General features: G+C 38.7%; 1 protein-coding gene across 1 annotated transcript in view; it reads left to right on the forward strand.

Annotated features, from left to right (window-relative positions):
* The first annotated feature begins 6395 nt into the window (after window positions 1-6395).
* PXYLP1 (2-phosphoxylose phosphatase 1) overlaps window positions 6396-12887 on the forward strand; it is a 61288-nt gene continuing 54796 nt past the window's right edge. Inside the window, exon 1 of the mRNA XM_051985658.1 lies at window positions 6396-6480. The gene's annotated coding sequence lies outside the window, so the exon portion shown is untranslated. The remainder of the gene's footprint in view (window positions 6481-12887) is intronic.

A 12887-nucleotide genomic window follows, 5' to 3' on the forward strand; every position in this document is an offset into this window, starting at 1 on the left:
AATATCAGGCAGACAGCTTGAGGGTGATAAAAACTAAGAAAAAGCCACTGTCTTCATCATGTCAGAGATCGTTGGTGATCTTTGAGAAGAGTTTCATTGGGAGGCAAACCATCTTATAAAAGACTGGGTTATGAGGAAGTAAAGGCAGTATGTAGACTATGCTACCCTTTGTCCTCAAGATTCTTTATCTTGTCTGTTCTGCTTATTTCTTCTTATCTCATTTTGAGCAGCTTCTTTTTATATTGGTTGAATTAGAATGTCCAACCCAGGTCAGTAGTTCATAACATGACAGTTTGTTATAGCTTAACTTTTCCTTATAATAGTGATGTAATAATGAAAATAATGTGAGAATGAACATGAAAGTTATGAGACAGATGATGATTTATTTATTCCTTCAAGGAACATTGGCTGTTTACAAGGATCTGGGGCATATGCTGGTAGCTTAGGAAAAGAAACAGCAGTTGTAAAATTGATATTCTTGAAACTGACCATGCTAATCTCCTACTAAAATTTTTCACTGGATCCCTATTTTCTAAAGTATAAAACATATATTCCTCAGCCTAATTTTTAAAGCTTTTCATGCTCTGACCTCAACCCATCTGCTTTTCCAGTCTTATTTAATATGATTCCCCTTCATGAAGTCTGCATTGCAGTCAAAGCAACTTGCTAGTTATTTTCTTTATAGAACATTTAATTTCCTTTTCCCCTGCCTCTTAGAATCCCCATCTTCTTTTAAAGCCTTGTAAAAGTTCCACAAAGCCTTTTCTGATCTCTTTCTACCTCTTGAAATTATCTTGTATTGCCTTGTATAGACTTTGCCGATTATCTTTGCATTTCTCTCACCCCTACCCTCTTCTTTCCCTTCTTCCTCATTTGGAACTGATTGAGACCAGGATTGATTTATTTCTTTTTGTTCTCATTCTTTTTTTCTTCCTCCTCCTCCTCCTCCTCCTCCTCCTCCTCCTCTCCTCCTCCTCCTCCTCCTCCTCCTCCTCCTCCTCCTCTTCCTCCTCCTCCTTCTCTTTCTCCTTTTCCTCTTCCTCTTCTTTTTTCTTCTCCTCTTCCTCTTCCTCATTTTCCTTCTCCTCATTTTCTTCTCCTTCTCTTCTTCCTCCTTTTCCTTCTCCTTTTCTTTCTTATCTTCCTCCCTCATCTTCCTCTTCCTTCTTTTCCTTCTCCTCTTCTTCATTCTTCATCATCTCCAGGTCTAGCACAGTTCATCATTGTCTCTGAATAAATATTTGTTGAATTGAATTTAAAAAAACAAAACAAAACAACAATAACAATAAAAAACAGCCCCATCTCATCAAGGAAGTACAGTGATTGAGCATGATAATGAAAGCTGTGATTAGTACAATATAAAAAGGTTGATGCTTCCACATATGTATAGTGGGATGCTGGCTGATGGAGGACTTGTGTTTTCTTGGTGTTAATTATTAGTCCAAAATTAGTACAAGTGGTAGACAATTGAATCATACTTTGTCGCATCTTTGCTTCAGAGGCTGCATTGAGTGCACAATCATCTGCAAACAAAAAATCATGCACCAACACTCTTTCCACTTTGATTTTGGGTTGTAGCCTTTTCAAGTTGAAGAATTTACCATCAGTGTGTTAGCTGACTTTGATTCCATGTTTATTCTTGTTGAGTGCTTTTGACAACATAGCTGAAAACATCATTCTAAAAAGCATGGGAGCAAACACACAGCCTTGTTTTATTCCATTGGTGACTGGGAAAGCTTGAGAACATTGTCCATTGTCCAGAACCCAGGCAAGCATGTGTTTGGGAGGCTTTGAAGGAAAGTATAGGAGAGAAGTATTAGTTAGATTGACTACCAAACTGAAGGTTTACAAGGCTGATCTGTCATTGTGCTGATTTCTCTCTTTCTCTCTCTCTCTCTCTCTCTCTCTCTCTCTCTCTCTCTCTCTCTCTCTCTCTCTCTCTCTCTCTCCTTCCTTCCCTTCCTCCTTTCCTCTTTCTCTCTTTCTTTCTTCTCTGAGGCAATTGGGGTTAAGTGACTTGCCCAGGGTTATACAACTAGGAAGTGTTAAGTGTCTGAAGGCAGATTTGAACTCAGGTCCTATTGACTTCTAATCACCGTGCTCTAGTCACTGGTGCTCTAATCACTGGTGCCACCTACCTGGGCCCTGACTTCATTTTTGCATGCCTGTGAAACCTGGACAGTCTACCAGTGCCATGCCAGGAAACTGAATCACTTCCATTTGAATCGTCTTAGGAAGATTCTGAAGATGACCTGGTAGGATAAAATACCAGACACTGAGATTCTTTCTCGAACTAAATTGCCAAACATTCCAATTCTGTTTCAGAGAGCACAACTCTGTTGGACTGGACACATTGTTTTAATGTGAAATGTATGCTTGCCAAAAACATTATTTTATGGAGAATTCATACAGGGCAAGCACTCACAAAGTGGTCAGAAAAGGTGATACAAGGACACTCTCAAGGTGTCTCTTAAGAACTTTAGAATTGATTGTATGATGTAGGAAATACTGACATAGCATGATGTGCCCTCATCAGAAAAAGGACTGTGCTGTAAGAGCAAAGCAAAATTGAATTATCCCAAAAAGGAAAGGCAATCAAGATTAGAGAAGTTGCTCCAAATGTTCATATGGACTATTTGTATCTGACCCATGGCAGAGCATTCAGAGCTCAGCCACAGTGGGACACATTGTAACTTGACTCTAACATAGTGATGTAATTTTGGTTGAAGGACAAAAAATGAAGGACAATACAACAATAGGAAAGGCTACAGTAGCGATGAGAATAATAGAGATGAATCATGTGATCTCAGTTTTCATAAAGCCCTCTGATATTATCTAGTCCAAATATGACTTGGAAAGAGCACAAGAAATAGGCCCAAAGCTGGGATAGAGAAAACTATGTGTGAGGAAAAGCTAACAGGTCAGTTTGGTTGGAAAACATGAAGTACATAGAATAAATGAAGAAATGATGTGTAAAAAGGTCAGAAATATAGAAAGGGACCAAGTTGTAAGGAACTTTAAGTGTGAAAAAGAGGTGTTTGTATTTGATCATAGAAGTATTAGGGAATGGTTAGGGTTTATATGCTGATGAAAAACCTGGTTTAAAGTATAGCCTCTGAAATATACTAGATTATGATCCCTGACTCCTAGCTTGGTGTCCCAAGCACCTCAGTAAGACTACAAATTGTAGAGTTGGTGCCAATTTGTATCAGCATAGGCAGTTTCCTCAATGGGCATTTCCTATAAAAACAACAAAATATTATCAAGGATTATTCCCCATTAGGCAAATAGACAAAATATATAAGTAAATATTTCTTAAAACAATTATAAAACATCAACAATATTCTGAAATATTTACTCTAAATCACTAATAATAAGAGAAAGTAGAACCAAAATAAGTCTGAGATTTTACCTCACCTTCAATATAATGGCAAAGATGTTAATGTTGGAGAGACTGTAAAAAGACATACACACTAATATGTATTTTAGGGAGTTATAAATTGGTTCGACTGTTCTGGAGAACATTTTGGAATTAAGCTAAAAAAAGTAACTAAAATGTTCATATACTTTTTACTCCCAGATTGCACTGCTGAGCATATAGTTAAAAAAAGCTGACCCAAAGAAAAGTCTCATATACATGAAAATATTTATAGTATTTTTTGGAGGGGGGGGCATAATAGCAAAGAACTGGAAAAAAAGTAGATTGTTTTCACTTGAGAGGACAAAAAATATAAACAAATCATGGTAGAGCAATGTTGTGGATATAATGTATAATAAAGAAATACAAATGTGAGGAATTTAGAGAAGCATGGGAAATCATAAGAACTGATGCAGAGTGAATTAAGCATAACTGGGAAAAACAGGATTACAATACTATAAATGGAAAGAATAATAAAATCATTGAATTCTGCTTTAAAAAAAGAACATTAAACTTGAAATCAAGAGTCCTCCACTCTTTTTCTTCCCTTACCTTTTTAGCTGAAGATCCTGCCTCATACATTACTGAAAGAAATTAAAGGCATTCAATGAAGAGTTCCCTCTTATTCTCCTCCTTATCTTATATACCTTTCTTACACAGGAATTCTTAACCTTTCTATGTACTGGACTCTTTTGGCAGCCTAATTAAGTCTATGGACTTCTTATAATTATCTTTCTAAATACATAAAATAAGTTAGGGTTACAAAGGAAATTACTTATATTGAAATAGTCACAGAAACACACAAACATACACACACAGAGTTCACAGAGCTTAGGTTAAGAACTCTTGCTTTAACATCTTCCTCCATTCTCTTCTTCATTCCAATTTCTGATGAAGATGTCTCCAGTCTTCTTCAGTAGATTGCCTTAACTATTGTTCTTTCTCATGTTCAATATCTCTATATTTACTATGTAAATATGCCTAGGACTCCCCCATTCTTAAAAAACAAAACAAAACATCTGCCTGGATTCTACCATCCTGGGTGTCTTCCGTCCTAAATCTCTTTCCCCCTTTTCTGCTAAATTATTTGAACATCCATCTACACTTGGTGCTTTCATTCATTGTCTTCTAAACTCTCTGCACTTGACTTCAGGCTTCATCACTCAAAAGAAATTTCTCTCTCCAAAACTACTACAATCTCTTAATTGTTAAATCTAATAGACTTTTCTCAGTCTTTATCCTTAACTTGCCTCCAGCATTTGACACTATTGATTGATTTTATTTTGGACACTTTAAACTCTGAGTTTTTGTGACTCTGCTGTCCTTTGCATCTTCTCTCCCCTTCTCCTCCCCTTTCTCTTCCCCTCCTCTCTTTTCCTACTTCCCCCTTCTCCCCTCCTTCTTTTCCTTTCCTCCTTCCCCCTTCCCCCCTTCTTCTTCACCTCTCTCTTTTTTTCCCCCTCTCTCTCCCCTCCCCCAATATCCTTTCACTTGAATTTCCTGGGTTCAGTTATCATTCCAAGATCTATATACATCCAGTTCTAATTTCTCTCATTCCCATTTAAAAAAAATCAACTGATTGTTGTACATTTTGAACTGGATATCCACTTACATATCTAATCAGTTGCCAAATCTTATAATTTCTTTCTCTCCAGTATCCTCTCATATATGTTCCCTTAAATCTTCTCACATGGCCACCACTGTAGCCATCTTTCAGATGGATTACTTCAATAGCTTTTTAACTGGAGTTCCTGCCTCACATTTCTTCCTATTTCAATTCATCTTCTGCTCAGCTGTCAAAATGATTTTGTTAAACATTTAAATCTTATTATGTCACCTCTCCATAAACATACACCTCTCCAGTGGCTCCTTTAAGATAAAAAACAATCTGTTTTGCTTTTAAAGTTCTTCACAAACTGGCCCCTTATCTTTCCAGTCTGTATAGATTTCTGTTCTTCAGTTACAGCGGTATGCTTATTGTATTTGACAAAGAACAGGGCTCCCTCTCTTGCCTTTATGTTTTATGTTGCCCTTGCATCTATGTAACAATTTATGTAATTGTGTCCTTCATTAGAAACAATGTAATCTCTCTGACAGAAAAAAAAAAACTGTTTTTACTTTTTCTTTGTATCTTCAGGGCTTAACACAGTGTCTGGCCCTTAGGTGTTCCATCCATGTTTGTTGATTGATGATCCTCGCCATTACTTTGCATATAATTTTGAGCATCCCCAGATAAAAGACTTAGGCAACTGAGGCAACTTCTTTGGGGATATGGTTACTCAATCATAAAATAAAGAATTTGAACAAGATGGATCGATAGCCTCTAAGCTCACTTTTAGCTCTATGACTCTATGACTTTATCGGCCCTCAGTTTCCTTGTTTGTAAAATTAGGGGTTTGACTACACGGTTTCTTTTGTCCCTTCCAGATTTGTACAAGTCATTTTGCCTTAGTTTCCCCATCTGTAAAACAAGAGCTTGGATCCGATGATCTTTAAAGTTTCCAGTTCTACTAGTCTCTGATTTTATGATAAACCCTGGGGACCATGCAGTTTCCAAGTTTGAAAGTGACTTGCTGACACATTTTGGTTATGCAAAAAAGCAAAAGACATAGGGACAAAGAAGCAACGTGGCTGCATCGGCACCTGTCCCTCACTCGGAAAAAAGGGTCAACTCTCCAACCTGAAGCAACGTTTGAGTCAGCCGGGAGAGGGGTGGCAGGACAGAAGCCGAAGGGGATAGGAATGGGGGAGGAGTGGGAGAAGTGTGTGCGGGGAATGGGGGAACAGGGGAGAAAGGGCGGGGACGGCGCCGGAACCCAAATCCCGCGGTACCCGCAGCGTCGCGGGGGCCGGGTCCCAAAGAACGCTGCGCTCAGAGACAAGGCTGCACGGCGCAGTGGATCCGGCAGGGGGCGCACTCGAGAGGTGGGCGGTCTCCCTCCTTCCTCCCCCCGAGGAGGCGGGGAGCGCGCGCGGAGGAGCCGGAGCCGGAGCAGGACCCGAAGCTGAGGCAGGACGAGTCGGTCGGACTGGAGTCCCGGCCAGGGCCGGGATCATGGGAGGTGAGGGAGAGGCCGGGATTCGGGAGGCCACGGAGGCTCGGAAGGCGATGGATAGGCCCACGGGAGAGGGGCGGGGCGGCCGGGCTTGGATCGCCGGCCACGGGGCTCACCCCCGCTTTCCTCTTTAGTTTTGGGGAACAGTGAGACATGGGGGGGGGAATGGTACGGCGGGAAGAGGGGCGGAGCAAAGGGATGGGAGGGGACCACTTGGGGAGAGGGCGCGGAGGGGAGAAAGGGGGGCTGGCAGCGGAGGGGGGGGGCGGTGGAACCAGCTGGCGAGAGGGAGAGAGGAACGGGGTAGAGGGGGGAGAAAGCCACGTTCTTCACCCCTTCCCCATTCTCCCCCTCCTCATTCTCGTTCCTTCCAGTTCTCTCTTCATTCTCTCTCCCCCTCCTCATTCTCTCTACCTTCATTCTTTCTCCTTCCCATTCTGTCTCCCTCTCTCCGTTTTCCCTTGGCCCTTCTCTTCTCCCCTCTTTATTCTCTTTCTTTTCTATTCTTTTTTCGTTCTCTTTCTCCTTTCCTATTTTCTCTCTTCTTCTACATTCTCTATCTTTCCTTATTCCCCTTTTCCTTCCCTTTTCCCTCATTTCGCCATTCCCCTCTTCTTTTTCCCATTTTTTTCTCCCTTCTCCATTCTTTCTCTCCTCCTCATTCTCTTCCCACACTCCATTCCCCCTTCTTGCTGCAGGTGGTAGAGCAAGCTTGTTCCCCACATTGGAGGGGCAGGGTCGGTTCCTTGGGATGAGTGAATCTAACCCTTTATACCCTTCTGTCTCCTGCCTTTCCTCACCAAATCTTTGCTTCCTTAATTTTCTTATCCTCATCCCCTTGCAGTAACTTCTGCTATCTCCCCCACTTAAATTTCACTTTTTCTCCTTCCTTGGTCCCAGTTTCCTTTTGTTCACTTTCAAAACCACAAACCTCTTCACCTCTTTTTTTCTTAAACAAATCTGTTGGTTTCCCCTTCTCTCCAAAGAACAACTCAGCTTTTTTCCCTTGCTTTGTGTATTGCCAAATTTACCTAGCTCACACCTGCTTTCTTATCACTCAAATTTCATTCATCTCCTTCATTTCCCTATTTCTCCACATGAACTATGGACATTATTTTCAAAATTGCTTTCCCCCTCTATTTGGAAAATCAAAAACTGATTCTTTAGGTAAGACCTGAGGAATAACATCACCACTGTGATATTTTTCTGTGGGTTCACATAGGTATATGTATGTATGTGTGTGTATATCTGTGTTTTTTCTTTTTCTTTGAAAACAAATTGGTGAGGTTATGTTGATTATATTGGGGAGCAAACTGATTAATGAAGATGAAGTAATTAATAGAATGTAGGGTTTCATTTTTAAAAAAAATCTTGTGTTTTGGCTTTTGGGTTAAATTCTATAATATTTCTTTTGTCAGTGATTTTTTTTTGAATGGGCTTATGTAGTCAGAAAACTTGAATTCCCTTATGATATTAATTTCTTAAGTATGCTAAAACCCTGAGGTGGTCTTCTAAATAGTGATAGTTTTGAGTTATTGATATATTGAGGAGTCTTTAGAACCATTATTTTTCTCTAGTTTTTCATTCACTGTTATTTCTGAATATTCTTCAGAAAAAGGTTAATCTGGCTGGCTCTTTGAGTAAAAAGAATGTATTATTGCAAACATTAGAATTTAGGCTTGCTAAAACTTCAGAATGGCCACAGGTTGGATATAGATATACTAAATTTCACTAGAATGAAACAAGCATGGAATGTATGATCAAGACATAATTCTTTAATAGAATATTGAGATGTTAACCATACTTGATTTGATAATAAAGCATTGTGTTTAACACAGTGTCTGGCCCTTAGGTGTTCCATCCATGTTTGTTGATTGGTGATCCTCACCATTACTTTGCATATAATTTTGAGCATCCCCAGATAAAGGACTTAGGCAACTGTCGCAACTTCTTTAAGGATATGGTTACTCAGTCGTGAAATAAAGAGTTTGAACAAGATGGACTGATAGCCTCCAAGCTCACTTTTAGCTCTGTGACCCTGATGTTGTTATTCCTTAGTTAGTCTGACTGACTCCATTTGAGGTTTTCTTTGCAAAGGGACTGGAATATTTTGTCCTTTCAACTCATTTTACAGATGAAGAAACTGAGGCAACGTGGGTTACACGACTTGCCCAAAGTACTTGAGGTCATATTTGAATTTGTGAAGATGAGACTTCTTGACTCCAGGCCCTGTATGCTAAGCAGTGAGACTTCTTGCCTGTATTCAGTGATAATGCACAAATTCTTAAGTTTATGAGAATTACCATTTGTTTTAAACTATAAGGAAGATAAAAAGCAAAAGCACTTAGCAGAGAGCACCTTAATTTTTTAATTATGGCAAATTTTTTAAGAGTACAAAAGCCATTTTCCTAAATATACTTTGTCAGACTTTTTGAGGTGGTGGGGCAGAAAGGTTTATCTTCTCGATTAAATAGAAGGGTTATGGTTTATCTTGGTAGAAGAATCTATCAACCAATCAGCAAACACTCATCAAGTGCTAAACATTGGAGATAATAAAAAGAGGCAAAAAACATTTCTAGCCATTAAACACTTTCCTGTGGGGGGACTCAAAAGATAGAAGAGAGGATTTTAGTTATGACTTAAAGGAAGTCTGAGAAACCAATAGGCAGTGATTAGGGAGAGCATTCCAGTCATTGGGAATTGACAAAGAAAATGCCTGAAGTTGAGAGATGGAATATCTTGTTGGCAGGAGAGTAAAGACACTGGTGTCATTGGATTAGATCAAGTAGTGGGGATCCATAAGGAAGACTTGAAATGTAGGAGGGGGCTAGTTTATGAGAGTCTTTGAATACCAGAGAATTTTGCATTTGATCTTGGAGGCAGTGGTGATGGGTTAGATTAGATTTGTTAGGGACTGAATGAGGCAGTGGTGATGGGTTAGATTATATTTGTTTAGGGACTGAATGGAATATAGATTGGAGTGGGGAGAGACTTGAGGCAGGCTGATCTATCAGTAAGATATTATAATAGTCCAGATGCCTGTGCCAGAGTGGTGCAGTGTCTCTGAAGAGAAGGAAGCATATTGGAGAGATATTGTAAAAATGAAATCATCAGGTTTTCGAAACAGACTGGATATGGGTAGTGAAAAATAGTGAGAATAGAGGATGAGTCTTAGGTTTTGAGAAATGGAGAGGATGATGTTGCCTGTAAAAATGGGAGAGGGAGGCAGAAGATTTGGGAGAGAGATAATATTCTCTCTGTTGGACATTTTCACTTTAAGATATCTATTGGACATCCACTTAAAAATGTGAGGTAGTTATGCCCTCTCAGGGTATAATTTAATCCAATAAATATTTATTAAACTTTTATCACATACAAGAAATTATGCTCAGTACTGGGCATATAAAGTCCTTTTTCTCTAGGATTTGCATTCTTTGAGAGAATGCTACTTGTACTTTAATTATAGTACAAGGAAAATTGTAAAGAGCAAGGGCCAACAGTGGTCGGGAGGGAAGGCTTCACAAAAGAACCTGAGTTGTTTCTTGAAGAGAGACAAGGATTATGAGAGGCAAAAATGAAGAAGGGATGTGTTGTCAAAATAAGGGATAGCATATATGGATATCAAGAGGCTGAAAGTGAATTATTAATCCTACAAGGACATTCTGGGGTACGTGCAGAAGATGCTAGTTGGGCATCTAATGCTTTCTATGTGTTGGGTGTTTGGAGATAGAGCCTGTGCAAGAAGTATATAGCAAAATGGGGATGAGATGGCAGAAATTGTGAAACAGTGTCTGCAACTAGGAACAGCTAGTAGTCCAATTTCATTGGAAAGTAAAATATATGAAAGGTAGTGATGTGGCCTTAAATATCAGACTAAAGTAAGGAGTTTGTATTTTATTTTATAATAATAATAGTTAACATTTAAATAGTGCATCCTATGTGCCAGATATTGTGTTAAATACTTTACAATTATTATTTCATTTGATCCTCGCAACAACTCTGGAAAAGTAAGGGCTATTATTTTTACTATTTTATAGATGAGAAAACTGAAACAAAGGTTGTGACTTGCCTCGGGTCACACAACTAAGTGTTTGAGATTTGACTTGAATTTATGTCTTCCTGTGACTCCAGGTCCAGAGCTCTAACCATTGTGCACCCAATACAAGGCAAGACATAGGCAACAGGAAACCATAGGAAAGTGACATGATCTTAGAAAGATTACTTTGGCAATTATGTGGAAGATTGCTAGGAGAGGGGAGAGACTCAGAGTAGAGGAAGCAACTGGGAAGATATTACAATAGTCTAGGCAACTGGTGATGAAGACTTATATTAGGCTAGTAGTCATAGTAGAAGAGATAAATTGGAACATATCCCTAGGCAGTGGGGAAAGAGTTAGAAGAGGATTAATTTGATAAAGGGGTTGGTTTTTGTCAAAGAGGAGGCCATCTTTTTATCACAGACTAAAGTAAAGAAGGAAAGAATGCACATTGATGTAGAGGGGTGTTGAGAGAAGAGAGATTGTACTACATTTGACTATTTGCTCAATAAAGCAAGAGGCAACATTTGCTGAAAAAAAAATGGTGCTGAGAAGGTTTGGAACAGCCATCAGAGGATGGGATAGAATTGAGTGAATAAAAGTTGGCTGTAATATTAATTTGATAATCTCAAGCATCAGAGAAGAATGGTGTGGATGATTCAGGGTGCAGGTTTGGCTGGATGAAAATGGAAGTAGGAAAGGAGGACAAAGGAATCAAGTGTGGAGGACAATGGAGAGCTGGACTTGTCAATTATCAGATCAAGATTATGAAGAGAGGAAAGGGAAGTCAGAGAAGAGATGAGGGATTGATTAGAATGGAGAAGCCAGAAGTTATAGGACAGAAGGAAAGAAGATTGTAGTGAGGAAAAAGAATAAATTTAGGAGTAAAGCAGAGGGGGAAATGAAAGGATTTGGCATTCTTATTATGAAGGTGGTGTAATTTAGAGTAATGGTAAAGTTTAGGGTATGACCATCTCTGTGAGTGATTGAAATAGATTATTTTCCTTGGAGAAAGGTGAGGTAGTTGGGAGGCTTACTTACTTCTCCCTTCTGTTTGGTTAATTAAGCACTTTTCTCCCCCATCTTTAAATTTGGGCTGGGTTTGGAGTAGAAAAAGGAGTGAGATTCTGAGATTTTCCTAATTTTTTTTTTCTTTATAACAAACTAATTTGAGCACCACTCATCTTTAAATTGGAATTGACTTATAGACATTGTATGCTGCATCAAATTACAAAAAGCTGGGGGAAGTCTGATTTATGAGAATATTGATACACTTTGGAAGGAATTCTATAATTTGGTTCCAGAGACATTTATTGCTTATTGTGTTAGGTATCAGAAGGGACCCTACATAGAATCACGGGATCACAGATTTAGAGCTGAAAGAGACTTTAGAGATCAACTAGTCTAGATCTCTTTAGGGATTTGTATGGACTATAATAATTTACCTTTATTATTTAAATATTTTATAAGTATATAACAATGCTGTGAATCAGCTTTTTTTTTTTTTTAAATAGATGAAGAAACTAAGTCCTAATCACAGTGTTAGTAAATGCTAATAAATGGATGTCTTTTCATTCTGTAATCTAAGACACTACATAATTAGGTTTTGGAGTAGAAATGAGTCCTAAAGGAATTTTGATGATTAGAGAAGAGGAAAGATATTCAGGGGTATGTTAGCAATAAGAACAACAAAATGGAAGTGTGAATGATTACAGGGAGGAACTTGAGTTGATTACAGGGAGGAACTGAAGATGGTTACTCAAAGGCAATGAAAATTAATTTAGACAAGTTGAAGGTGTTTTTGGGGTCAAAGGATCCATGAGTAGCCTTCGGCAAGTTACTTGATTTCTGTCGACTTCAATTTCTTCTGTAAAATGGGGTTGCTGGATTAAATAACCTCTTGTGTTGTTTTTGGTTTTAGATCTAGAGTCCTGTGATTTTATGAATGAAGCTAGTTTATGGACGGATATGAAAATTGAAATGTCCCAGATGGGATATTTGAACATTATATGATGAGCTATAAGAAATCATTGTATGATATGGGTAGAGGGCAGGATAAGTTTTTTCTTTAGAATCATGTAAATTTGGTCTCATTTGTAGGTTGCAAGAGAGGATTTTCCCCTAGTATATTTTTATTTTATTAAATATGTTTAAATAAGTATAAAATTTTTTTCTTAACATTTTTTTGGGGGGTGTGTGAGGCATTCAAAGTTAAATGACTTGTTGAAGGTCACATAGCTAGAAGCATTTGAGGCTGGATTTGAATTCAGGGCCTCCTGACTCCAGTGCTGATGCTCTATCTGCTTGGTCACCTAGCTGCACTTTTAACATTCCAAATTTTTTCCCTTCTTCCCCTTCCCTCTCCTAGAGAAGGCAA

Source organism: Antechinus flavipes, chromosome 3 (assembly GCF_016432865.1).
Source record: "Antechinus flavipes isolate AdamAnt ecotype Samford, QLD, Australia chromosome 3, AdamAnt_v2, whole genome shotgun sequence".
Classification (NCBI taxonomy): domain Eukaryota; kingdom Metazoa; phylum Chordata; class Mammalia; order Dasyuromorphia; family Dasyuridae; genus Antechinus; species Antechinus flavipes.